At 42.2% G+C, this 25,942-nt stretch overlaps 1 protein-coding gene across 1 annotated transcript in view; it reads right to left on the bottom strand.

Annotated features, from left to right (window-relative positions):
• Positions 1 to 21,712, bottom strand: part of SLC39A5 (solute carrier family 39 member 5) — an 80,131-nt gene extending 58,419 nt beyond the window's left edge. The window contains exon 1 of the mRNA XM_044287979.1: positions 21,602 to 21,712. The gene's annotated coding sequence lies outside the window, so the exon portion shown is untranslated. The remainder of the gene's footprint in view (positions 1 to 21,601) is intronic.
• Between the last annotated feature and the right edge of the window lie 4,230 nt (positions 21,713 to 25,942).

The raw sequence follows: 25,942 nt of genomic DNA, 5'->3' as shown, positions 1-25,942 counted from the left end.
AAAAGTATGTGAACCCCTAGACTAATGAGATCTACAAGAGCTAATTGGAGTGAGGTGTCAGCCAACTAGAGTCCAATCAATGAGATGAGACTGGAGGTGTTGGTTACAGCTGTTCTGCCCTATAAAAAACACACACCAGTTCTGGGTTTGCTTTTCACAAGAAGCATTGCCTGATGGTAATGATGCCTCGCACAAACGAGCTCTCAGAAGACCTACGATTGAGAATTGTTGACTTGCATAAAGCTGGAAAGGGTTATAAAAGTATCCCCAAAAGCCTTGCTGTTCATCAGTCCACTGTAAGACAAATTGTCTATAAATGGAGAAAATTCAGCACTGCTGCTACTCTCCCTAGGAGTGGCCATCCTGTAATGATGACTGCAAGAGCACAGCGCAGATTGCTCAATGAGGTGAAGAAGAATCCTAGAGTGTCAGCTAAAGACTTCCAAAAGTCTCTGGCATATGCTAACATCCCTGTTAGCGAATCTACGATACGTAAAACACTAAACAAGAATGGATTTCATGGGAGGATACCACAGAGGAAGCCACTGCTGTCAAAAAAAAACATTGCTGCACGTTTACAGTTTGCACAAGAGCACCTGGATGTTCCACAGCAAAATATTCTGTGGACAGATGAAACCAAAGTTGAGTTGTCTGGAAGAAACACACAATACTATGCGTGGAGAAAAAGAGGCACAGCACACCAACATCAAATCCTCATCCCAACTGTGAAGTATGGTGGTGGGGGCATCATGGTTTGGGGCTGATTTGGTGCGTCAGGGCCTGGACGGATTGCTATCATCAAAGGAAAAATGAATTCCCAAGTTTACAAGACATTTTGCAAGAGAACTTAAGGCCATCTGTCCACCAGCTGAAGCTCAACAGAAGATGGGTATTGCAACAGGACAACGACCCAAAGCATAGAAGTAAATCAACAACAGAATGGCTTAAACAAAAGAAAATACGCCTTCTGGAGTGACCCAGTCAGAGTCCTGACCTCAACCCGATTGACATTCTGTGGCATGACCTCAAGAAAGCGATTCACAGCAGACATCTCAAGAATATTGCTGAACTGAAACAGTTCTGTTAAGAGGAATGGTCAAGAATTACTCCTGACCGTTGTGTACGACTGATCTGCAACTACAGGAAACGTTTGGTTGAAGTTATTGCTGCCAAAGGAGGTTCAAGCAGTTATTAAATCCAAGGGTTCACATACTTTTTTCACCTGCACTGTGAGGCGTTTACATGATGTGTTCAATAAAAACATGGTAACATTTAATTCTTTGTGTGTTATTAGTATAAGCAGACTGTGGTTGTCTGTTGTTGTGACTTTGATGAAGATCAGATCACATTTTATGACCAATTTGTGCAGAAATCCTTATCATTCCAAAGGGTTCACATACTTTTTCTTGCAACTGTATCTTCTACCATCTATTTTTATTACAGACACAGGATAAAAGTTCTCTATTTTTATAAACGATCCTTGAGTTTATGGGTACATAAAGAGAACATATTACCATATGACTAAACTTAAAGGAGCACAATGCCGGACCAAAACCAAATAGTATTTAGGACCTGACACCAAAACATGCTACGCTATCAGACAGCACCATGTTATAGATTAGGGAGAGTTCTGCAGATTGATATATAGCTGAGCAGATTGATATATAGCTAAGATTCAGTAAAACTTTTTATTTTAAAATTATATCTGCAGCCCTGTGAATACCTAACAGTACAGGAGGGAGGGGTAATGAGTGACTGACAGCTACCTTTGTATGCACATCATATACACACACAATGCTATCAATCACTGATAACCCCTCCCTCTTGTACCGACAGGTATTCACATGCAGTAAAAAAAGATCTAAACATATAAATTACAGGTTTTGCTGATTCTTTTCCTACAAAATATATATACAGCACAGACCAAAAGTTTGGACACACCTTCTCATTTAAAGAGTTTTCTTTATTTTCATGACTATGAAAATTGTAGATTCACACTGAAGGCATCAAAACTATGAATTAACACATGTGGTATTATATACATAACAAAAAAATGTGAAACAACTGAAAATATGTCATATTCTAGGTTCTTCAAAGTAGCCACCTTTTGCTTTGATTACTGCTTTGCACACTCTTGGCATTCTCTTGATGAGCTTCAAGAGGTAGTCACCTGAAATGGTTTTCACTTCACAGGTGTGCCCTGTCAGGTTTAATAAGTGGGATTTCTTGCCTTATAAATGGGGTTGGGACCATCAGTTGCGTTGTGGAGAAGTCAGGTGGATACACAGCTGATAGTCCTACTGAATAGACTGTTAGAATTTGTATTATGGCAGGAAAAAAGCAGCTAAGTAAAGAAAACGAGTGGCCATCATTACTTTAAGAAATGAAGGTCAGTCAGTCCGAAAAATTGGGAAAACTTTGAAAGTGTCCCCAAGTGCAGTCACAAAAACCATCAAGCGCTACAAAGAAACTGGTTCACATGCGGACCGACCCAGGAAAGGAAGACCAAGAGTCACCTCTGCTGTGGAGGATAAGTTCATCCGAGTCACCAGCCTCAGAAATCGCAGGTTAACAGCAGCTCAGATTAGAGACCAGGTCAATGCCACACAGAGTTCTAGCAGCAGACACATCTCTAGAACAACTGTTAAGAGAAGACTGTGTGAATCAGGCCTTCATGGTAGAATATCTGCTAGGAAACCACTGCTAAGGACAGGCAACAAGCAGAAGAGACTTGTTTGGGCTAAAGAACACAAGGAATGGACATTAGACCAGTGGAAATCTGTGCTTTGGTCTGATGAGTCCAAATTTGAGATCTTTGGTTCCAACCACAGTGTCTTTGTGCGACGCAGAAAAGATGAACGGATGGACTCTACATGCCTGGTTCCCACCGTGAAGCATGGAGGAGGAGGTGTGATGGTGTGGGGGTGCTTTGCTGGTGACATTGTTGGGGATTTATTCAAAATTGAAGGCATACGGAACCAGCATGGCTACCACAGCATCTTGCAGCGGCATGCTATTCCATCCGGTTTGCGTTCAGTTGGACCATCATTTATTTTTCAACAGGACAATGACCCCAAACACACCTCCAGGCTGTGTAAGGGCTATTTGACCATGAAGGAGAGTGATGGGGTGCTGCGCCAGATGACCTGGCCTCCACAGTCACCGGACCTGAACCCAATGGAGATGGTTTGGGGTGAGCTGGACCGCAGAGTGAAGGCAAAAGGGCCAACAAGTGCTTAGCATCTCTGGGAACTCCTTCAAGACTGTTGGAAGACCATTTCAGGTGACTACCTCTTGAAGCTCATTAAGAGAATGCCAAGAGTGTGCAACGCAGTAATCAAAGGTGGCTACTTTGAAGAACCTAGAATCCGACATATTTTCAGTTGTTTCACACTTTTTTGTTATGTATATAATTCCACGTGTTAATTCATAGTTTTGATGCCTTCAGTGTGAATCTACAATTTTCATATTCATGAAAATAAAGAAAACTCTTTGAATGAGAAGGTGTGTCCAAACTTTTGGTCTGTACTGTATATATATATATATATATATATATATCTGCTCAGCTCCTCCTGCTGAATAACATGGTGCTGTCAGATTTAATTGCATTTTTGGTGACAGGTCCTCTAAGTTCATACATGACAATTGCTGCGGATTCTCTGCTGCAAAATGTTGTGCAAAAAATCTGCAGCATTTGCAGTACAAGTAAAGTGGATGGAATTTTAGAAATCTCATCCACATGCTGCGGAGAAATCCTGCAGTGTTAACTGATTTGCATACAGTTACATAGTACGGTTGAAAAAGGACGAAGTTCACCCAGGGGATGGGATGTGAATTAAAGGAAGGGGAGTGAGAAGCCATAATTCTACCCATTTTCATAAGCATTAATGTTAATTTTAAGAATTCATCTAAGCCTTTTTTTTTCACTGGCCACTGTTCCTGCTGAGGTCCTGAGGTAGGCTATTCCAAGGATTCATAGCTCTTATGATGAAGAAGCCTTGTCACGTCTTGAGACTCAACTTTTTATTCTCCAGGGCATAAGTGCCCTGGAACAGTTTACCACATTTAATCATTTCCCCCCTTAGACGTCTCTTCTCAAGACTAAATAAATGTTATTCTTTTAATCTTCCCTCATAACTAAAGGCTGTCCTGCAGGCGATTGCCGGGAAGGAACACTTCCCTCGTGACAATCGCTAGCCCCTTAGAGGAGGGGAACACAGATATTACATGCAGCGATCTCCTCCAGAGTATGCGGAGGAGCGATCGTTATACAATCGCTCGCCCCCATACTGACTAGTTGTTTGCCGGTAACAGACTGTGATTAGACAGCACGATCTGCCACCGGCAACGGAATTTCAAACCTGTTGAAAGATTCCAATTGCTCGATGAACGAGCATGAGGTAATCGGTGGCAGTATTACACTGCCATATCAAGTCTAATGAGCATTCATACAAACGCTTGTTAACGATGATCTGGAAGATAATCTGCCAGTCTAGTACAGACTTAACACCCTCCATGCCCCTTATCAGTTTAGTAGCTCTTCTTTGCACTTTTCCCAGCTCCAGGGCATTCTTACTGGTGCCCAAAACTGTACTGCATATTCCAGATGAAGCTGCACCAAAGCTTAATAATGGTAATATTACATCCCTATGCTATGGGTCTATGCCCCTCTTAACACATGACAATATTCTGCTAGTCTTAAACGCAACTGATTGATTAAATAACAGCATACAATGTTAATGATCTACAAGGACACCCAAATCCTTCTCTATAAGTGACTCTCCCAGTATTACCCCCCAGGACATATGTTGCATGTTGCATTGTATATTACTAGTGTTCACGAATATTCTAATCGTGAATTTTTACCTCGAATATCGGCACTTCAAGAATTCACGAAGATCTAGAATATAGTGCTATATCTTCGGAAATATTCTATATATTTTTTCATCAGTACCCTCACTGCTTCTTGCTTGTGGGCCAATGAGAAGGCTGCAATATCTTTGTCTGAGCTTAGCAACATCCCTAGCAACCAATAGGAAAGTTGCCTACCCCTTACTATATAGGAAACTTCCTAGCAGCCATTTTCTGCTGTTTTTTGCAGTTCTGAGAGAGAAAGCAGTGACATTGTTGTGCACTGTGCTTTGCTGAGTCATCTGGATCCTTATTCAATGACATTAGATAGTTAGCTCATATTTATATATAATGCAGATAGTAGTGGGAGATAGGTAGTGTAGGTTAGATAATTATATAGTGTAGCTGATAGGTTGCAGTGCAGGGTGTTAGGTAGTGTGATAGGAATTACTGTGCTGTAATAGTTATTAGTGTCTTTGTCTTTCGTCTTTGAAAAAAATATGTAATTTGCTGTCTGTTTTTCTGTGCTGTGATAAGGATTACTGTGCTAAAAAATGTAGCAAAAGTGAGCCACGCCTGTATTGTGCACAGCAATACGCACATATTACATTGCCGATTTGCGCAATCAAGAAAATAATAACTGGAGATCATGAATTCTAGAATTTGCTAATTTATAGCGAATATTAGTCAAAAAATTTTTGAAATATCGTGTAAACGAATATTGCCTATGCTGCTCATCACTAATTATTACTACCTTGATGTGTAACTTTACACTCATTGACATTGAACCTCATTTGCCAAGTGGATGCCGAAACACTCAAAGAGTCCAAGTCTGCGTATAGTTTATGGATATCTTCCATAGACTGCACTGTACTACATAGCTTAGTGTCATCTGCAAACATAGAAACATGCTATTAATCCCATCCTATATTCTGTACTACATAGCTTAGTGTCATCTGCAAACATAGAAACATGCTATTAATCCCATCCTGTATTATTAATAAATAACTTAAGTAATAGCGGATCCAGCAATAAATCTTGGGGTACCCCACTTATAACTGTTACGAGTTTCTACAGCATGCCAATTTACCTGCAGCTTGCAACCTTTGCAATGCCGCCTGCATGTGATCCCGACAGCGAGGCTGCTGCTAAAACTATCCCATTGCAGGCGGTTTCTGCGGTGGCAGTTTTGCTAACAATCACTGTGCACTTAACCTCTCCTGACTAGTTTGTTTTAACAATTACTTGCACCCCCCCCCCCCTCCTCCACTTGTAAAACTATTCTGGAGCATGTATTCTTACGACTTTATTTTGTGTCTATTTTGCTGTTAGAAGTTATGTATTAATTACTAGCAACAAAGGCCCAGATGGGTGTTACTAGTTTGACATATGTACCTGCACAATGTGACAGTTGCAGCACTGATTGGACCTTCACTGCAAACTGCTTGTAATTCATTCATAACAGGAAAGTAAAAGAATGGCACAAAATAGTCATAAGAATACATGCTCCACAATAGATTTTGTAACGGGGATGCAAGACGTGTCAGGGGTGGTGACAGGTCCTCTTTAAAGTCTCAAGTGAAACATTTATGATATGTTACACACATCATACTATTAAAAGTCATGCCCGTATTCTGGGAACCTTGGCTGTCCTCCTCTCACTCCTCAGACATACGTTACTGTATTACTTTGTGATTGATGGTGGCATGATGAATTGTATATCACTAGTTCACCTTCTGTGCTTGTACTCTGTCTTTACACTATTAGCTACAGATATTGCACTGACTACGCTAAAATTGTGTACTGCAATAGAAATGTCAACATGTACTTTTATTTCATATGAAGTATATTCAAGTATAATACCTGACTTATTCTGTATTGAATTGATATATTTTTTTATGCTTTCATCAATAAATACCCCATTGAAACATAAAAGTCATGCCCGTGCTGCTACATCCAATGAATTTCTTGGACAATCCAGAATCCATGAGTACTCTTTATAAAGACCCTCTAACTTTTTGGATCCACTGTGATATCCGAGTCTGAAAAATTCTACCATGTATGGCCTTTTCCTAACATTTATGCCAGGTTATTCATGACAAAACTGTAAGTCTAATACATATTGCAATAATTGAGCAGACAACAAAAAGTTTCTGCAGATGCTGAGGTTATTGAGCGAAAAAATAAATTTGTATTATTCTGCAAAAGTTACTGCAAATCTACAGATATTGTAAAAAGTGTGTAGAGTTTGCTCAAGCTTTATTATATATATGACAATTATTTAGGCACTAATAGTACTGTCTACTAGAACCATGACATCCGAAAACTGCTGTAATAGAATTGGATTGGACACAACAAAATCTTTAGAGATGATCACCTTTATTAGACCCGCATATAAAGAGTGGATATCATGACTACATGCCACTTCTCTGGTCCATGTAGAATGAATAGTGATTGGGATACTCAGCCATTGCTATTACTCATTCTGTTTACAGGAGTAAGAGCAGCAATTAATAACTGAATTAAGATTCCCCTCCCCCTGCTGTCCTGCATTCCTAAATCCTCACAACCCAATGTCCCTGGCAACAAGATGTCCCAGTATTCAGCATTGTCATCTGGGAACTTCATGTGATTATAACCAAAACATAAGGGTGGAATAGGATGCGAGCACTCCAAAATATGTTTGAAAAATGCAAAGGTTTTATGATACATAAGAAGCACAATCTAAAAACAATGAAAAAAGTACATAAAATAATCACACCAACAGGAGGCCATTATAAACCAACATCTCCACAACCCCCACCCCAATACAATACTCTTCAACTACACCAATGAACCTCAGATACAAGATACATAACAAAAAAGGCAGTAAGTAGAAAAGTGAGACTTCAAAGGTAATAAATAGCTGCACAGAAATATAAACAGTTGGAAAACTAAAAATCTAAAGTAAATAAATAAAATAAATAAAAAATATAAATAACCAATGATAAAGAAGTCACCATGTGGCTGTAATTGGCTGTTGATGCCATATATGCATAGTTGGACAATGCTCAACATAGCAGACTACATTCACATCAAAAATTTTAATGTTGACCATCCGAAATAAGAAACTCAATTGTTTTCTACAGAATAGCTACTTCTACCATACCTTAAAAAGCTGATGCATAGCTCTAGGATGAGATAGGGTATGGCCCCGTCCTCTATAGACCAGATGAACTGCATGCAAAGACTTACCGTATATGTGTGTACAGTGTAAGGTGATCACGTGATACCTATGTATTGGCATTACAGCTAGGATCCTGAAGAAGGCTTCAGAGCTATCATTTTATATCCCTATCTTTGTATAATTATAAAAAATGTATACAAAACAATTTCAAGTAGTTGTCACGTGATGAGTGGGTGTAGCTGGGTCTAAATTATTAATATTCCCCTAATACCTCGACACTGGCACCACTAAGGTTTGTTTCAAGAGCTCACACTCTTACAAGTAGTCTTTAGTTAAGCCTCTGTTACACCAGGTGATTGCATTCGCCGAAACGCCCGTTAGCGATGATCTGCTTGTATAAAACTGCCGCCTATTACCTGATGAACAAGCAAATGCTCGCTTATTGGGTAATCACAGTCTTTCAGCAGGTTTAAAAATCCAGATTGCATGAGTTTTTCTAGAGTGTGAAGAAAAACTGAAGGATAACACTCATCATCTCCTAGCAACCACCAGTAAAAAATGAATAGCATCCTGTTTTACATAGAAGCCCCACTCACTTCTATGAAGCCAGAGATGCGTGAAAAACACACAATATAGAACATTCTGTGATTTTAATGAGGCGTGAAAAATGCCGCCCGTGCACAGACCCATTGAAATGAATGGGGCAGGATTCAGTCCGGATGCTGTGCGTTCACTTCATGCATTGCATCCAGAAGGAAAGCTTGCTTGTCTGAAAGAGGCCTGAAAGGGAGTTTAAAGAGTCACATACATATATATATATATATATATATTATATTATTATAAATGTGTGACAGTGTATACAACCTTGAAAAGCATCAAAGAATCCACGTCACACACAAAAAAAAAAAAAAAGGTAGAACCAAAAGACAGTAATAAAATGTACAACAATTTCTTAAAATAAAAGAAACCTATAGGCATAGGATTTGGTGCCGAGGCAGGTGGAAAACCAGGACAAATCTTTACTAGTTATGTGAGCACCAAGAAATGACACCCAGCCCTGGTTCTTCATACCTTTTCAACTATTTCTTTCTGTACTTCCCCTCCCCCCTCTGAAGCCATTGTGGGGAGGGGAATGTCTACAGATGTCACTGGCCCTGTCTTATCTGGTTGCTTGAGGTGTGACTAGCAACTTCAAAGACCCTAGCAGACATGAAATACACACAACACAAACACACATGTATACAGGACTCACCATAGGAGGGGGAGGGTGGGAGCTGGACCCAATTAATGTCAATATTTGCAACAGTAATATATAAATAAAAATTCCCTTACACAATGCTTTATTATGGGGACCCCCCCCCCACACACACATAGTTGCATCAGTAACAATCCAAATGAATCACATCACCGTTTAGCTTTCCGTTCTTCTGATCCGTCAGAAGAACACAAAAAAAGAAAAAAACGGATCCATTATTATAAGCTCAGTTATGATCAATTTGCATGCAGCACTTTTTCTCCACCGTCAAAAATAACTGATCTCTGACGGAAGTGACGCAAACTAATTCTCAAAAAAAGTTGGATCAGTTATTTTAAGTACTTACTGAGCATAACTGAGGCTCAAACTAATGGATCATTTAGTTTTTTTTTCTGTTCTTCTGAATCAGAAGAATGGAAAGCCACATGGTGATGTGAACGTAGCCTTAGGACTCATGAACATGACTGTATGTATTTTGCAGTCCCCAAAAACGGATCCGCAAAAAATACGGATGTCGTCCGTGTGCATTCCATATTTTGCGGAACGGAACAGCTGGCCCCTAATAGAAGAGTACTGTCCTTGTCAGTGATGCGGACAATAATAGGACATGTTCTATTTTTTCGCGGAATGGAAATACGGAAACGGAAAGCACACGGACTAACTTGCTTTTTTTGCGGACCCATTGAAATGAATGGTTCCACATACGGTCCGCAAAAAAAAACAGAATGGACACAGAAAGAAAATACGTTCGTGTCCATGAGCCCTTAGGCTACATTCACATGACCATATGTGCTTTGCAGTCTGCAAAACACTGATCAGCAAAAAATACAGATGACAACCTTTTGGCATCCATATTGCATCCGTTTTTTTTTGGCGGATCCATTTTAACAATGCCTATACTTGTCTGCTAAACTGACTAGAATAGGACACGCTCTAGTTTTTTTTTTTTTGCAGGGCTACGGATGCGTGGGTTTTTAAAATGAATGGGTTATTGAAATGAATGGGTCCACATTCTATCCGCATAAAAAAATAAACGGACACGGAAACAAAATACATTTGTGTGCATGTAACCTCATGTTCTTTATCCTGCAAGGTGGGGGGGGGGGGAAACAGACCTATGACAGAATTGCTTTTTTTTGTTCTTCTTAACTCAAAAAAATTTAATAAAAAGTAATTGTGTGTGCATGTAAAAATGTACTAATGAAAGCTAAAAGTTGTCCTGAAAAAACAAACAAAAAACATGCAAAAGTAGTAAAGGAAAAAGTATATATATATATATATATATGTATATATATATATATATAAATTTGGTACTACTGTAATTGTACTGACCCAAAGAAAAAAGTTATCATGTTATCTATACTTCACAGTAAACGGTGTACATTTGAAATCCATAAAAAGTTAGAATTGCAGGTTTTTTTTTCATTTCTCCACACAAATGGTGGCATAAAAAATATGTCCCACAAATAAACCCCAAAACCTTGTTACATGGATATGTCGATAAAATAAAAAGCTGTGGCTTATGGTATTTGGCAAAAAATAAATAAAAGCTTAATCATTAAGACTCAAAGTAAGCTGGTTACGAAGGGGTTAAATGGGTATTCCAATCTTGTGTACTGATAGCATATCAGAACAATATGCCATGGCTTTATGTTTGTGGAGAGGATGAGCCAACCTCCTGGCAGCCAGGCCCATAGACTCCAATCAGTCCTTTCCCAGCTTCCAGCACACAGTGGAAACAAATATATGACATGACACATACTTTAATCTAACTTTCAAAATTGACTGTTCACACATAAAAAAAATTCACCCTAAAAAATAGATAATAGCGTAGTATTCTAAAAAAGAAAAAATTGCATTTTGCCAAATCATGTTTTGGCTTTTATTTGGATGCAGATGTATGCAATTATTTGCCTACGTCTAATGACTTCCATTAAAAAAGGCATATACTTTAAATTTTTTATTATTTTGTGGGTTTGGTTTTACAACATCCTGTGTTTTTTGTAGTTTTTAAAATGTATCCAGATATAAATGTTTTTTACTCCAGATATGTAATGCAAAGTATGGATAAGCCTTACACAATTGCTGAACAATAAATATCTAAAAGTCCCCTCAGAAGGCATTTTATGGAACTACGAGCTAGATCAGGAATTACCGTCCCCTTGTCCTGCAGTAGTGTGACCATGTACCTGGATCCGTGGTAGGCAACAAGCAATCCAAGCATGTAGGTGCACCAGAATGCTGTGTGCCACTTACCAGTTAGGAGTCCTGTACTTGGTGCTGACTCTCTTCTTGGTCGCAGACAAATGCTTCTACACATCCCAATTTAGCCCACAGAAAAGCCGTGTGGGCCCGTCCTGTTTGTTTTTCCACTCCTACACACGGCCATAGAATACAGATTTAGCCTTGGATGGGGGAAGGGGCAAGTATCCTCACTCTTACTTACCTAGGAAAAGTTAATATTTAATGATTGCATTTAAAAGGTTTTCCAGTTTTAGCCCAATCCGTTACTGGAGACAATCTAAATTGTACACAGTGGGGGTCATTTATGAACATTTTTATGCCAGTTTTTGGTGCAAAAATAGTTGCAAGACACCCTTTTTGCAACTTTATGCTCATGTGACAAAATTCTGTTGCAGGGGTGATTTTGTGCCATAGGAGTGGCAGGGGCCGGGCCAGGGCCATTGGTCCCGGCAAATTTACTAACATTTACGCCTCTAAACAGGTGTAGATGTTGGCATAAAACTACTCCAGTCAGGTGCTGGATTGGTTTTTACGCCAGGCACATGGACTGCTGGAGGTGCGTCTAGTATATGATGAGACGCACACCTTGTCATAAACTAGGCTAATCCTCCAGCAGAGCAGGGGGAACAAAGGATGACATTTTGGTGTTTGGAAGGATGACTGGCAGATAGCTGCTCGCCCTGCATACAAAAAATGGGAGGCCTCAGTGAAAGGTTGTTAGAAAAGGGCCGTTATGGAATATCATATACAGTGCTTGACATACAGCACTTGGTTGTGTACTGTTGTAAAACACTTGACATGTAACGTCCTGTAGCCCTGAACAACTGGCTATTCTCATTCACAATAATCTAAATATATTTGGTCCTAATAATGCCTAACTAGGTCCCATGTTCATACGTGTCCGCATTGCTGAGAAAAAGGCAGTTTTACTATATGCAAATGAGCATCTAGGAGCAATGGGGGCGTTGCCTTTACTCCTAAAGGCATAGCTCTCTCTGCAACTGCTGCGCCCTCTAAACTTTTGGCCAGACTTTGTAAATGTTATCATGTCGGGCAATGACTTCTCTAAAACTGCAAAAGGAAGTGGAGCCTCTAGAGATCTATTAGAGTGAATAGGATTTTTACACTGTCCACGCCTCATGCACAGAGCAGCAGGGAGCTTACCATTAGTGTTGAGCGAACTTGTGTTTTAAGTTCGGTGTCTAAAGTTTGGGTTCGGGTTATCGAAGAATCGCGTTATGGATTCCGCTACCACGGGGCCTTCATCGGGCTGTTTTTAGAACTGCCTGCTCCCGGTGACTGCATTTGTTTCAGATCGGCTCGCGGCAAAGGCACAGGTAATGGCTTACCTGTGCATCGCCGGACTTGTGAGTTAGGCCTCTTTCACACGGGCGTGCGGGAAAAGGTGCGGGTGCGTTGCGGGAACATGCGCGATTTTTCCGTGCAAGTGCAAAACATTGTAATGCGTTTTGCACGCGAGTGTGAAAAATCGGCATGTTTGGTACCCAAAACCGAACTTCTTCACAGAAGTTCAGGCTTGGGATCGGTGTTCTGTAGATTGTATTATTTTCCCTTAATAGCATTCTGAATACAGAATGCATAGTACAATAGCGCTGGAGGGGTTAAAAAATAATAATCACCTTAATCCACTTGATCGCGCAGCCCGGCTTCTCTTCTGTCTTCCTCTTTGCTATGTGCAGGAAAAGGACCTGTTGTGACGTCACTCCGGTCATCACATGGTCCGTCACATGATCTTTTACCATGGTGATGGATCATGTGATGACCGGAGTGATGTCACCACAGGTCTTTTTCCTGCACACAGCAAAGAAGAAGACAGAAGAGAAGCCGGGCTGCGGGATCAAGTGGATTAAGGTGAGTTAAATTATTTTTTTATTTTTTTTAACCCCTCCAGAGCTATTGTACTATGCATTCTGTGTTCAGAATGCTATTATTTGCCCTTATAACCATGTTATAAGGGAAAATAATAATGATCGGGTCTCCATCCCGATCGTCTCCTAGCAACCGTGAGTGAAAATCGCACCGCACCCGCACTTGCTTGCGGATGCTTGCGATTTTCACGCAGCCCCATTCACTTCTATGGGGCCTGCGTTGCGTGGAAAGCGCACAATATAGAGCATGCTGCTGTTTTTACGCAACGCACAAGTGATGCGTGAAAATCACTGCTCGTGTGCGCATTGCACCCGCGCGGAATACTCGCCCGTGTGAAAGGGGCCTTAAGATGGCAGCCCGCATGTGTTTGCGGGCGAACACTGCGAACTGGCCATCACTGCTTACCATGGCTGGCCTGTAAGGCTTCAGCTGTGTCCAGGCTGCCATGGTAACCGATCAGAGCCCCGTGATTTTACTGCAGGGGCTACAATCGGAAGGCAGAAAGAGCCGCATGCCTCTGCCTAACTCCAAAGATGCCGTGATTGCAGCATCTGAAGGGTTAAATGATGGCGTTCGGCGGGGTTGCCGTTCCCCGTCATTGCAGCTCGGTGTCTGCTATATGATACAGCTGGCATCCACTGCATATGGAGCGGGCTCACAGCTGCACCCCGCTCCATACAAATGCGAGCACATAATTCTGTACATGTACAGCATTATGCATCAAAGGGTTAATGACAAACAGATAATCTTCATGTGGATCCCATTCAAGTGAACAGGAGCTGAGCTGCAGTAACCCAGCACAGCCAGTACATCGACAACAGAGTTGTGCTTCTGACTCCATTCAAAGTGCTTGTTCCAGCACCTCCAGGAAACATTATATTGATGGGGTGCCGGGTGTCAGTCCCCCACTGATCAGATATTGATGACCTACCCTGAGCATAAGTCATCAGTATTTAGGAGCCCGGGAAACCCCTTGAATATACATGGCTTTATATCAATGAATCTGGATTCTAGAATATTAGGCCCCATGCAAACAGCTGTCCATACTTCGGTCTACAAAAAACTAAATAAAATAAAAAATCTAAATATAGATAGCTTCTATGTGCAATTCATAATTGTATCACTTCCACCAACTGAAATGGCTATTCTCATCAGCAAATGTGGATAACAGCATCTACACAAATCCAAAAACATGATGTGCGAATTGCCCTTAGGGCTCATGCACACATCCGTAGCAGTTTTTGCGGTCCGCACAACACAGATCCCGGCCATATGTTTCACATTTATTTTTCATGCGCAAATAAATTAGACCAGTCTAAGTGCATATTAACCTGTCTAACTGAAAACTAACCACTAGAGGTCAGACTAATAAAATACACTAATTCTAATTCATGAACTGTTGTGCAACTTTTAATAAATATTTGGCAAAAGAAAGACAGACTAATGAAATACGCATACAACTGTCTAATTTTAGACCTAAATACAGGCGAGCTTGAGAAATGTGCCCCCATGCCCTGAATTCCACACAGATTTCTTTTCTTCTTCGAGCAGATGTAGATCTTTGAAAACCCCATCTACTTGTATTGCATTGTATAATTTGCCACAAAAATCTGCAATATGTGAATACACCCTTAAAACTACAAGCATTATAAAATACATTTTCTCCTAGGAAACGGTCATCTGATGATCAGTTATCTATCATGATGTTCGTTATACCAAAGTAAATCCCAATGTGTCCATTTTATATAGTCCTCTTCTCTTGCACACGAACGTTGTGCATCTTTTCCGTGCATTGGGGACCGCGATTTGAATGATTCCGTGATCCGTCCGCACCGCAAAAAAATAGAACAAGTTCTATTTTTTGGCGGTGCGGAGGCACTCCGTAGTGCTTTAATGAGGTTCCGATCTGTGCTTCTGTTCCGCATCTCCGTGTTTGCGGACCCATTCAAGTGAATGGGTTCACATCCGTGATGCAAAGTGCACACGGGCCGGTGCCCGTGTATTGCAGACCCGCCGCATGCGGCCACACAACGTTCATGTGCAAGAGGCCATAGTCTTGAGAACATACACTTCGGCCTCTACTTTGTACTGGATTAAGAAAACTTTTTGCTGCGACCCCCGCCAATCACTAGAGTGGGGGTCCCAAGCCCCATTTTGGAGGAGGCTGAATGGAGTGGTGGTCAAGCATGCACACTAACGCTTTAATTAATGGCGTTAACAGAGAACAGATCATAGCTAAGTCCTTCAGTGTAACAGACAGTCCAACTACAACAACAGAGAAGCCCAGACTCTGATATGATTAATTATGGTCCCAAAGGTCCAGCAGAAAACATTCTTATTTTGGCCCTTGCAGATGAACGTAAGGGGTCCATGCCCATGCTGCGGACCTCAAATAACTGTCCACAGTACATGGGCATCGGCCGTGTGCAAACTGTGCTGAGGATGTGGACCCATTAACTTGAAGGGGTCAACAATCTTCAAGAGAGGACCAAAGTTAGGACAGGTTGTATCTTTTGCAGTGTGGCAGCACAGACCCGAAAGCCCACGGAAGTGCAGTCTATCTATAGGCTTCTAAAATGATATACTTTAATGTTATACTTAAATACATGACAAACAGGAACACATATTACTAAAGTACATCTACCAAGGGCGTAGCTAATTACTATTGGGTGGGGAAACTGTCCCTATAACCTCACCCTAATCTCATGCTCAGCCCAGGGACGGCCCCTAATGGTGGGGACTCCCTGTCCTCGAACCTGGACTAAAAATTCCTAATATCACCCTATGACCGGGATAATGATAAAGGGTAGAACAATCACCTAATGGTAGATGACAAAAGATACACAATACATTACACATATGCACCCCTACGAACTTAGGGTAGATGGATGGACATCGTATACAGCCCAAATGACACAGATACTGGTCAGCGGTACAAAGTACATCCAAGTATATGACACACCCACAACATAAAATACAATAGAATCAAAGAAACCCCCTGTGGGCTTCCGATCTGTGCCTCCGCAAAAGATAGGACATGGGACCCGGACTTCGATAGACGCGAATCATCTCTACAGACTCTAGTGGAGAGATTTCAGCGCCTATTGAAGGACAGGAAACATAGGCAATTTGTACGCGATCTCACAGAATTCAGGGAAAATAGGGCGTATAAACAACCCACTCCCATAGATCCCCCTATTGTGTCAGACATCTCTTCCTCTGAGGTCGAATCATCTGACACCGAACTCCAATATCAGAACTACGGCAGAGGAAGATTCTCTGGCAACAGGAGACGTGGAAAGAGATGGCCACGGGGAGGGGGTGGGAGACGAGGGGCATCACGAGGGTCTCAATACCCAACTGGGCCTCCGCCTCAACATTTATCTCCCTCTTCTCGTTCGCCATCCTCCTCTCAACCTGGACCCTCTTTTTTAGAACAGGCCCAGGCTCCCTACAATCTACGGGGGCGGGTGCTAACAGACAAAATATAGTGGATGGTCTACAAATCATCAATCTCACTTCTCGTGATTTATCGGTTGTTGAAACTCAGGTATTGAAAAAGGGTTTGTCATTTGTTCCAACCACGAACTTCTGCCTCTTCAGTTGGACCAAGGACCTACATCTGTTTGCCAGGCGACTCAAGTGGCAGAAGTTCTTCAAACAATCCAATAAACAAACGTGCGACAGTCTGGGTCTGGATATATCCGATTATGCGGACTTCCAGACATTGATGGACCTTGGGGAGGAGAGTAGAAGAAACCCGGGACAAGGACCATATACGGACCTTAAGCCAAAAAGTAAAAAGATGCCGCCCCCTCATAACTACGAATGCATAGATATCTTCTTACAGATGGTAATATCAGATCTAGAGAAAATCGAGAAGATACGACCCAGGGAATACAATCTATCACGGGTGGAAATGTCTGCATTACAGTCGCTGGAACGGGATAAATCTATCATCATAAAGCCCTCTGACAAAGGGGGAAATTTGGTGATCCTGGACCAGCCCCTATATGTGCAGATGTGCATGGATTTGCTTAAAGATAGAGGGGGATACGGAACCTTAACATCTAATCCCACTATACGCTTTAGGATGGAATTAAAAAATATACTGGATGAGGGTATATGTAATAAAGTAATATCACCTACGGAATATGATTTTCTCCTCCCAATGTTCCCAAGTACAGCGACTTTCTATAGCCTCCCCAAGGTCCATAAAGGCACGAATCCATTAAAAGGTAGACCAATTATCTCAGGGGTGGACTCACTCACTCAAAATAGTGGAATCTACATTGATCGTGTCCTGAGTCAGTTCGTCGTGTCCCTACCGGCATACACTAGGGACACGATGGACTTTCTCAATAAAATTGACACCATCACCCTGGACCAGGGATGCCTACTCGCCAGTATCGACGTGGAGTCCCTCTATAGCTCAATACCTCATGATAGAGGGCTCCACGCCGTGGAATACTTCCTAGCGACCAGGGGGATATTCTGTAGGGAGCATAATGCCTTTGTACTCAAGCTCCTGGAGTTCGTCTTGACCCACAATTATTTTCTATTTAATGGGCGGTTCTTCCACCAGCTCAGGGGGACGGCAATGGGGAGTCCCTGTGCCCCCTCATATGCCAATCTCTTCCTGGGCTGGTGGGAGGACACCCATATCTTTCCAGACCAGGACATGTGGTGGACAGACAAGATATTGGTCTGGACACGGTATATCGATGACGTGTTCCTGGTCTGGAGAGGTGGATCGGATGAATTCAGCAGGTTCATCACTGACATTAATGTTAATAATGTGGGCCTCCATTTTACGTCAGAAATTGACTCTAAGTCAATTGCCTTCCTGGATGTGCGTATTACGATCGAAGGTGATAGGCTAACTGCAAACATGTTTAGGAAGACGACCGCAACCAATTCCCTCTTGCACTGGGATAGTCACCACCCGGTTCCCCTCAAACGAGGGATACCGAGGGGACAATATCTCCGTGCAAGGAGGAATTGTTCGGATAATCAAGCCTTCTTTAATGAAGCAAGGAAATTACAATCCAGGTTCAGAGAAAGAGGTTACCCACAGCAACCCTTGAACCTGGCATTTAAACATGCAGTATCACAGGATCGTAGTAAATTATTGGTCCCAAAATTAAGAGATGGAGATACAGTGCAACCACCCCGTATTGTTTCCACCTATCACTCTGCGAATCAGGAGGTGAGGAGGATACTCGACAGATACTGGCCCATTTTACGGATGGACCAGGACCTGTCGGATGTCCTAACTCAAAAACCGGGTGTCTGTTACAGACGGGGCAAAAGCCTTAAAGACCGCCTGGTGCATAGCCACTACGTTCCGCCTGTCAGGGAGGGCACTTGGTTAGAACGTAAACCCCTCGGGATGTTCAGATGCGGCGCATGTAAAGCCTGCCAGTACATATCCACGGCTAAGGCCATAACTTGCAGTGCCACAGGACAGACAATTGACATCAGGGACTTCTGTAGCTGTCGCAGCAAAGGGGCTATTTATATCTGCCAATGCCCCTGCCCGAAAGATTACATAGGGAAAACGATACGGGAATTACGCAGGAGGGTCTGTGAACATATAAATGATGTCATTAATAAAAAAGTCACTCCAGTGGCTTCCCACATTAATGATATACATGGAGGGGACCCTCTCTGTCTAAAATTCTCCGTTCTGGAGCTTATACCACCTTCACCCAGAGGTGGAAATTGGGATAAGAAAATCCTGCAGAAGGAATGTGTGTGGATACACAGATTTCACTCTCAGGCACCCACTGGCATTAATGAAAGGTTGACATTTTCCTGTTTTCTATGAGATATGACAGTGCCCGTAATATCCCTATTTCTGTTCCAAAAAGCCTGGCTTCATGTGAAGATAAGAAATGTACCGAAGATTAGACCACATGCGTGAAGCATGAAAATAACATATCAGATTGGACATAAGTGACGCAACATCGGGTCACTGTCCATAGGTTAGCCACGCACTCTGGTTACCTCTCTATAGGATGCACATATTAAAATCTACTGTGCCATATGCCGGAATACATATTTTTAAGTGTTTACATCACGAGCTCTATACTGTTAATATGAGGCATCATATGATTTGGGTGCCCAATATATGCACCTACTCCGATACTGTTGACAATTTCTATATGCTGTGGGGTCATACACCATGGCCATGATTATATATATATGATGGCCATGCATGTGTGAATGACAGCATGAAACAGCAGTTTATACCTGCCAAGTCCCATCAGAGCCATGATAGGCTAAATAGTCATATACCTGAACAGGATTAAGGACTAGGTGGGACTGAGCTATCGGGGAGTGAATATCATATGATACGTACTGCATCTTGTATGATCACATACCCATCTATATATAAAGAAACTGTAGGGAGTTAGGTCGCAAGATTGCAGGACCGGAAGTAGCCCCTTGGAACGCACGTGCGTTCCAGCATCCAGGAAGGAGATGCTGGCTGAGATCGAGTAAACCAGCCCACAGGAGCGAGCACTTCCGGTAGTTGGAACGCATGTGCGTTCCATGAGCAGGAAATGGAGCAGAGCCTGCGTCCAATTAGCTACCAGTGACGTGATGCGGCGGCTCTTTTAAATACAGCCGACGCACCAGTGGTAACTCGCCTACCAGGGGGGACATGGATCACAGCAGAGACTCCACCATGTAAGTAGGATATACCTGTAACTAGAGGACTCACGAACTCTATATATATTCTGTGAGTACTAGCAACAATGCCTACCACTAATGATGCACTTTATCTATAGTGTGTGCCTTGTCAAGCTACCATGACAGGGGACCAACAGAAGTCAATTATACCCACCAAACCGTGAGTTTACACTTACCAGTAAATGCGTTTATATCTAGATGTGTATACATTGAAATTGACTGAGGTATACATCTGTTTCCTGTCCCATATAGGATGTGGATATAGATGTGGATATCAGTATCTACACGTGATGGAGTCCTAAACAGGCATAAGTATTATTATCGATATGAATATATCTTTGTGTCCTCACCCCTGGTAGAGCGTTTTCTTTTCACTGGTGCATTCAGGCTTCTAAGCCGGCATATATCTCTGAGCACCGATTCCATGTGACCCAGCCCTATACTGGCAACTTTTTAGTCACATATAATGGCTTGCACATGCAATATATAATTACACCTCCTGATGATCCCACAATCTACACGTGGGTGAAACGCGTCGAGGCAATTGAGGTGTTTGACTATAACGTCAACCCTAGACAGTGTATGGTTATAATACCAACACTGAATAAGTGTATGTTTGTGTATTTTTGTATTTTTTGTGTTTGTCTGTATCACTGTTGTGTCTCTATCCGTTTAATTCCCATCCAGTCTATTCATATAGCTGACAAATATAATATCCTAATCCCTTACCTTTAAAACCAGTCCACATGCCTCTTTTTACCTCTTACAGGGAGCAGGAAGGGCTAGCAGCATAGGCACGCGGACAGGGGGTCTCCACCATCAGGAGCCCTCCCTGGGCAAAGGGCTCTAGGACAGGGGTAGATTTAGGGACAGTGGTCTCCCCATACCCCATTTAACAATCTTCTTTGGATGTGGTTTATGGTCACTTTTTGTATGTATGTCTTATAGTTTAAATAAGTGGATCCTTTAGGGATTTTTTTTAACGTATACCAAATAAAAGATTATTTTAGGGGTCTAATTAATACCATGCTGGATATATATACATGTCCTATCTTTGGCCATATCTTGCGGATCGCAGACCCATTCAAGTCAGTGCCGTCCACAATACGGGCACGGAGCCCTTACGTTCGTAGGCATTAGTTCTTAGAAACACATTACTTGCCACTATGGGTTGAATCATGAATAAGATATTGGCTATACAGTTAAGACCATGCACATGTTCTGAATAGATTAAGGGTGGGCTATAAGGGTACGGCCATGCGGTCAGGTTTCCAAATGCAGTTCTGGATGCCAAAACCAGGAGTGAATTAACAAAAGAGCAGAAGTCGTATCTGTTCCTTATACTCTCTCTCCTTTAATGATCCACTCCTGATTTTGGCTTCTAAGACGCATGCAGAAACCTGACCATGTGGCCATACCCTAAAGATTGTTTCCTCCAGTGGGCCCAGGAAACCCCAATTCCATACTGTACATTAAGAGCAAAGTCTGTGAATTACCTCTGGTTATTGCAGGAATCTGCTCTAATCCTCTTCACTTGTGCTGCATTGGCTTCCTACACAGGCAAATCCCATCAAATTAGAATTATGGAGAGTTGCAGGACATCATCCACCTGGTTTTACGTAGAACCTTCTCATGTGCAGGTGTTAAGAAACGTCAACATTTCAAAGGGTCAGTCTCCTAGCCAGGAAATGACACAGCCAGTAAGTAGGGAGAGCAGTGACCCACTGCTGCCACATGCAGGAGGATGAGAGTCCTTCCAGCTTTATAAAACCTCATGGACTCTCTAGGTAAGAGTACAAGGGTTATTGGGTACAAAGGTCTTCAGTCTGATATGGCAGGCAACAGATGTGTGGCGCAGAGGGGAGGGAAGGAGAGTACCCTTTCACTAGGGAGAGGGAGGAGTGGTGACCCCTAACTCACCTGGCACTGGCACCTTGCTGCCCTGACGTCCCTAGACGAGCTGCTAACCCGTACGCCGATCACATTCCTCGTCCCTGGCTTAACCTGAACTAAGCCCTAGGTAGTGAGTAGGGCGGTGGGAGTAGGGTTGTTGCGATACCAAAATTTTGATTTGATTTCGATACCATAAAAAAGTATTGTGATACTCGATACCATTCGATACCACGCGAAAAAAATAAAAAACCAAAAAAGCTGCATGCATTTAGCATTTTATTGAACATCCGGACCATAATAGAACAATCCGATCCTATTTTTTGGGGGGACGAGGTGAAAAAAAAAATGTTGAATCGCGCGTTTTTTTTTTTCTGTTACAGCGTTCACTGCATAGGAGATTTTTTTTATATTTTAATAGTTCACACTTTTTTGGCTGTGGCGATATGTAATATGTTTATTTATTTATTGTTTATATATTTTATATATAAAATTGGGAAAGGGGGTGATTAAAATTTAATATTTTGGTGATTGTTTTTTTTTTTTTTTTTACTTTTTATTTAAAGGGACACTGACAGGCCCAATAACCATAATTAGCTGTACATATCCATGCACAGGTCTTCTAATGTGCATTTAAAACATATAAGTATCCCCCCTGTCCACATTATGAATACTGCAAACTCGTGTTTTATAACCTGAACTAATCCCTGTTCTTTCTGCCCAAGGGGCGGGGTTTCAGCTTCTCTTGTGCCCAGAGAAGCTGAAACCCCGCCCCTTGGGCAGAAAGAACAGGGATTACTTCAGGTTATAAAACACGAGTTTGCAGTATTCATAATGTGGACAGGGGGGATACTTATATGTTTTAAATGCACATTAGAAGACCTGTGCATGGATATGTACAGCTAATTATGGTTATTGGGCCTGTCAGTGTCCCTTTAATATCTATGGGATCTTTTCATCCCTTGTCCAATTCACCCTAATAAAGCTGTATGGCCGATTCGCCATTTTTGGTCTCTTCATTTTCTACAAAAAAATTAAATAAAAAGTTATATACACCCCAGAATGGTATCAATGAAAAGTTCAGATCTCCCTGCAAAAAAATGAGCCTCCATACAGCTCCGTACACATAATTACAAAAAAGTTATAGGGGTAAAAATATGGCGACAAAAAAATAAAAATGTTTTTTTCCCCCCCAGTTTTTTTTTTTTTTTTTTTATCACTATCACAATGCAAGGAAAACTATACATTAGTGTTGATCGAGCACCATAGTGCTTGGGTGCTGGGGCTGAACTACCGAGCACCCGAGCACAATAGAAGTCAATGGGAGAACCCGAGTATTAAACCAGGCACCCCCTGCTCTGAAGAGGGGAGGGTGTCTGGTTCATACAAAAAGTTTCTAAATAGATGGAAACACCACTGAAATGGTTCCGGAACAGCATGGGGAGGATGCCTGGATGCATCTTGGACTTCCAGGTCGCTGCTGGGAACGATGTTGTCCGAGTAGTACGCCACTTTTACATACTGACAATAATACGTGCCAAACCGAAGATAAAATCGATTTTAGAGGAAAAATTGTTAGCAAACATTCTTTCCTGTATATTTACTTGTATATAAAGTGCAAGTGCTGCCAAAAATAACAAGGAATAGGCACTCCGATACAAACTGTATATCACATAAAGAAGGGCCTCATTAACATTGTGGTACAATTGTTCAGGTAGTGGGACTCTTACACTCATAAAGCCTATGCACTAAGTGAAAGGGCTGCCAAAAATTACAAGGAACCGGCACTCCAAAACATCCTTTATTGCACATAAAGGGGGGCATCATACACCCTTGAAAAATTATGATTGATGGCCTGCTGGTGAGCTGACCCTCTAAATAATTATATGCGAGGGCCTGCTGGTGAGCTGACCCTCTAAAAAATTATATGTGAGGACCTGCAGCTGGCCTTACCCTGTAAAAGATTGTAGGTGAAGGCCTGCTGGTGAGTTGACCCTCTAAAACATTATATGCAAGGGTCTGCAGCTGGGCTGACCCTGTAAAAGATTGTAGGTGAAGGCCTGCTGGTGATCTGACCCTCTAAAAAATGATATGCGAGGGCATGCTGGTGAGCTGACCCTGTAAAACATTATATGCAAGGGCCTGCAGGTGAGCTAACCCTGTAAAAGATTGTAGGTGAGGGCTGCTGGTGAGCTGACCCTCTAAAAAATTATATGCGAGGGCCTGTAGCTGGGCTGACCCTGTTAAATATTGTAGGTGAAGGCCTGCTGGTGAGCTGACACTCTAAAAAATTATATGCGAGGGCCTGTAGCTGGGCTGACCCTGTTAAATATTGTAGGTGAAGGCCTGCTGGTGAGCTGACACTCTAAAAAATTATATGCGAGGGCCTGCAGCTGAGCTGACCCTGTAAAAGATTGTAGGTGAAGGTCTGCTGGTGAGCTGACCCTCAAAAAAACTATATGCGAGGGCCTGTAGGTGAGCTGACCCTGTAAAAGATTTTAGGTGCGAGTTGCTGGTGAGCTGACCCTGTAAAAGATTTTAGTTGCAGGCCTGCTGGTGAGCTGACCCTCTAAAAAAATTAGATGTGAGGGCCTGCTGGTGAGCTGACCCTCTAAAAAATTATATGTGAGGGCCTGCAGATGAGCTGACCCTCTAAAAAATTATATGCGAGGGCCTGTAGGTGAGCTGACCCTGTAAAACATTATATGCGAAGGCATTATATGCGACAAATAAGCATGTTGATATGATGGAAGAGGAGGAGAAGGATAAGAAAAGGAAGATTCAATCATGTACCCTTGTTTGTGGTGGAAGGGGTGCATGGGAATACAGTGTATTCAGTACTTTATAAACAACATATTTAAAGTGCCTTTACGTTTAGCCGCTTTCCTCTGGTGTCGTCGAGAAGTCATGGTCAATCCAGGCCTTGTTCATTTTTATAAGGGTCAACCAGTCAGCATTTTCAGGCGGATGCGCTTATCTGTTATAATTCCACCAGGAGCACTAAATACCTGCTCAGACAAAACGCTGGCGGCAGGGCAGGCCAGCACCTCCAAGGCGTAGAGCGCCAGTTCGTGCCACGTGTCCAGCTTGGACACCCAGTAGTTGTATGGCACTGAGGGATCATTGAGGAGGACGCTGACACTGTCTGCTATGTACTCCTTCACCATCTTCCAAAATTTTTCCCTCCGTGTCACAGTAGGCCACGCATCAGGGTGAGGGTGCTGGCGGGGTGTTATGAAACTGTCCCAATTTACAGATGACTGGATCTCAGGTTGGTGCAAAACACACCTTACCAGGACACTTGTATGAAGAATGGAAAATCTTCTTCTTTATTGCATATTCTTTTTGCCAGGTAAAAACAACGCATTTCGGGTGTCTAGAGCCCCCTTCATCAGGTTAAAAGGCTTAATAAACAATAGAATATGTACAACATGTCAGAGGCATAGCTAGAACTGCCAGTCAGTGGGGGCCCCCCACACAAACTTACACACTTCTTCACAAACCCCCTCCTCCTGTGCAAACCCCTCTCATATGGCTATTTTGTGACTTTTTATTTACTGTATTTATTTATTTGCCTCTAATTTTTAGCACAACTTTATTGTTTTTTTAACATTTACAGTTGCTGACAGAGTTTATATTCAGCTCACCCCTTTAAAACCTGCGCTGCAATAGTAATAGACATGTCTGATGTACCTCTACATATCCACAAGTATTTTAGACTCTGTACCATTCATACTGCAGCCATGGACACAGTCATACACGCTCTCTCCACATACATGGATGCACTCTCCACATACATAGACGCACTCATACATGCACTCTCCACATACATGGATGCAGTCATACACGCACTCTCCACATACATAGACGCACTCATACATGCACTCTCCACATACATGGACGCAGTCATACACGCACTCTCCACGTACATGGACGCAGTCATACAC

The sequence above is a fragment of the Bufo gargarizans genome, chromosome 3, assembly GCF_014858855.1.
Source record: "Bufo gargarizans isolate SCDJY-AF-19 chromosome 3, ASM1485885v1, whole genome shotgun sequence".
In the NCBI taxonomy this organism is placed as follows: Eukaryota; Metazoa; Chordata; class Amphibia; order Anura; family Bufonidae; genus Bufo; species Bufo gargarizans.
This window is presented reverse-complemented; position numbering and strand designations above follow the sequence as displayed.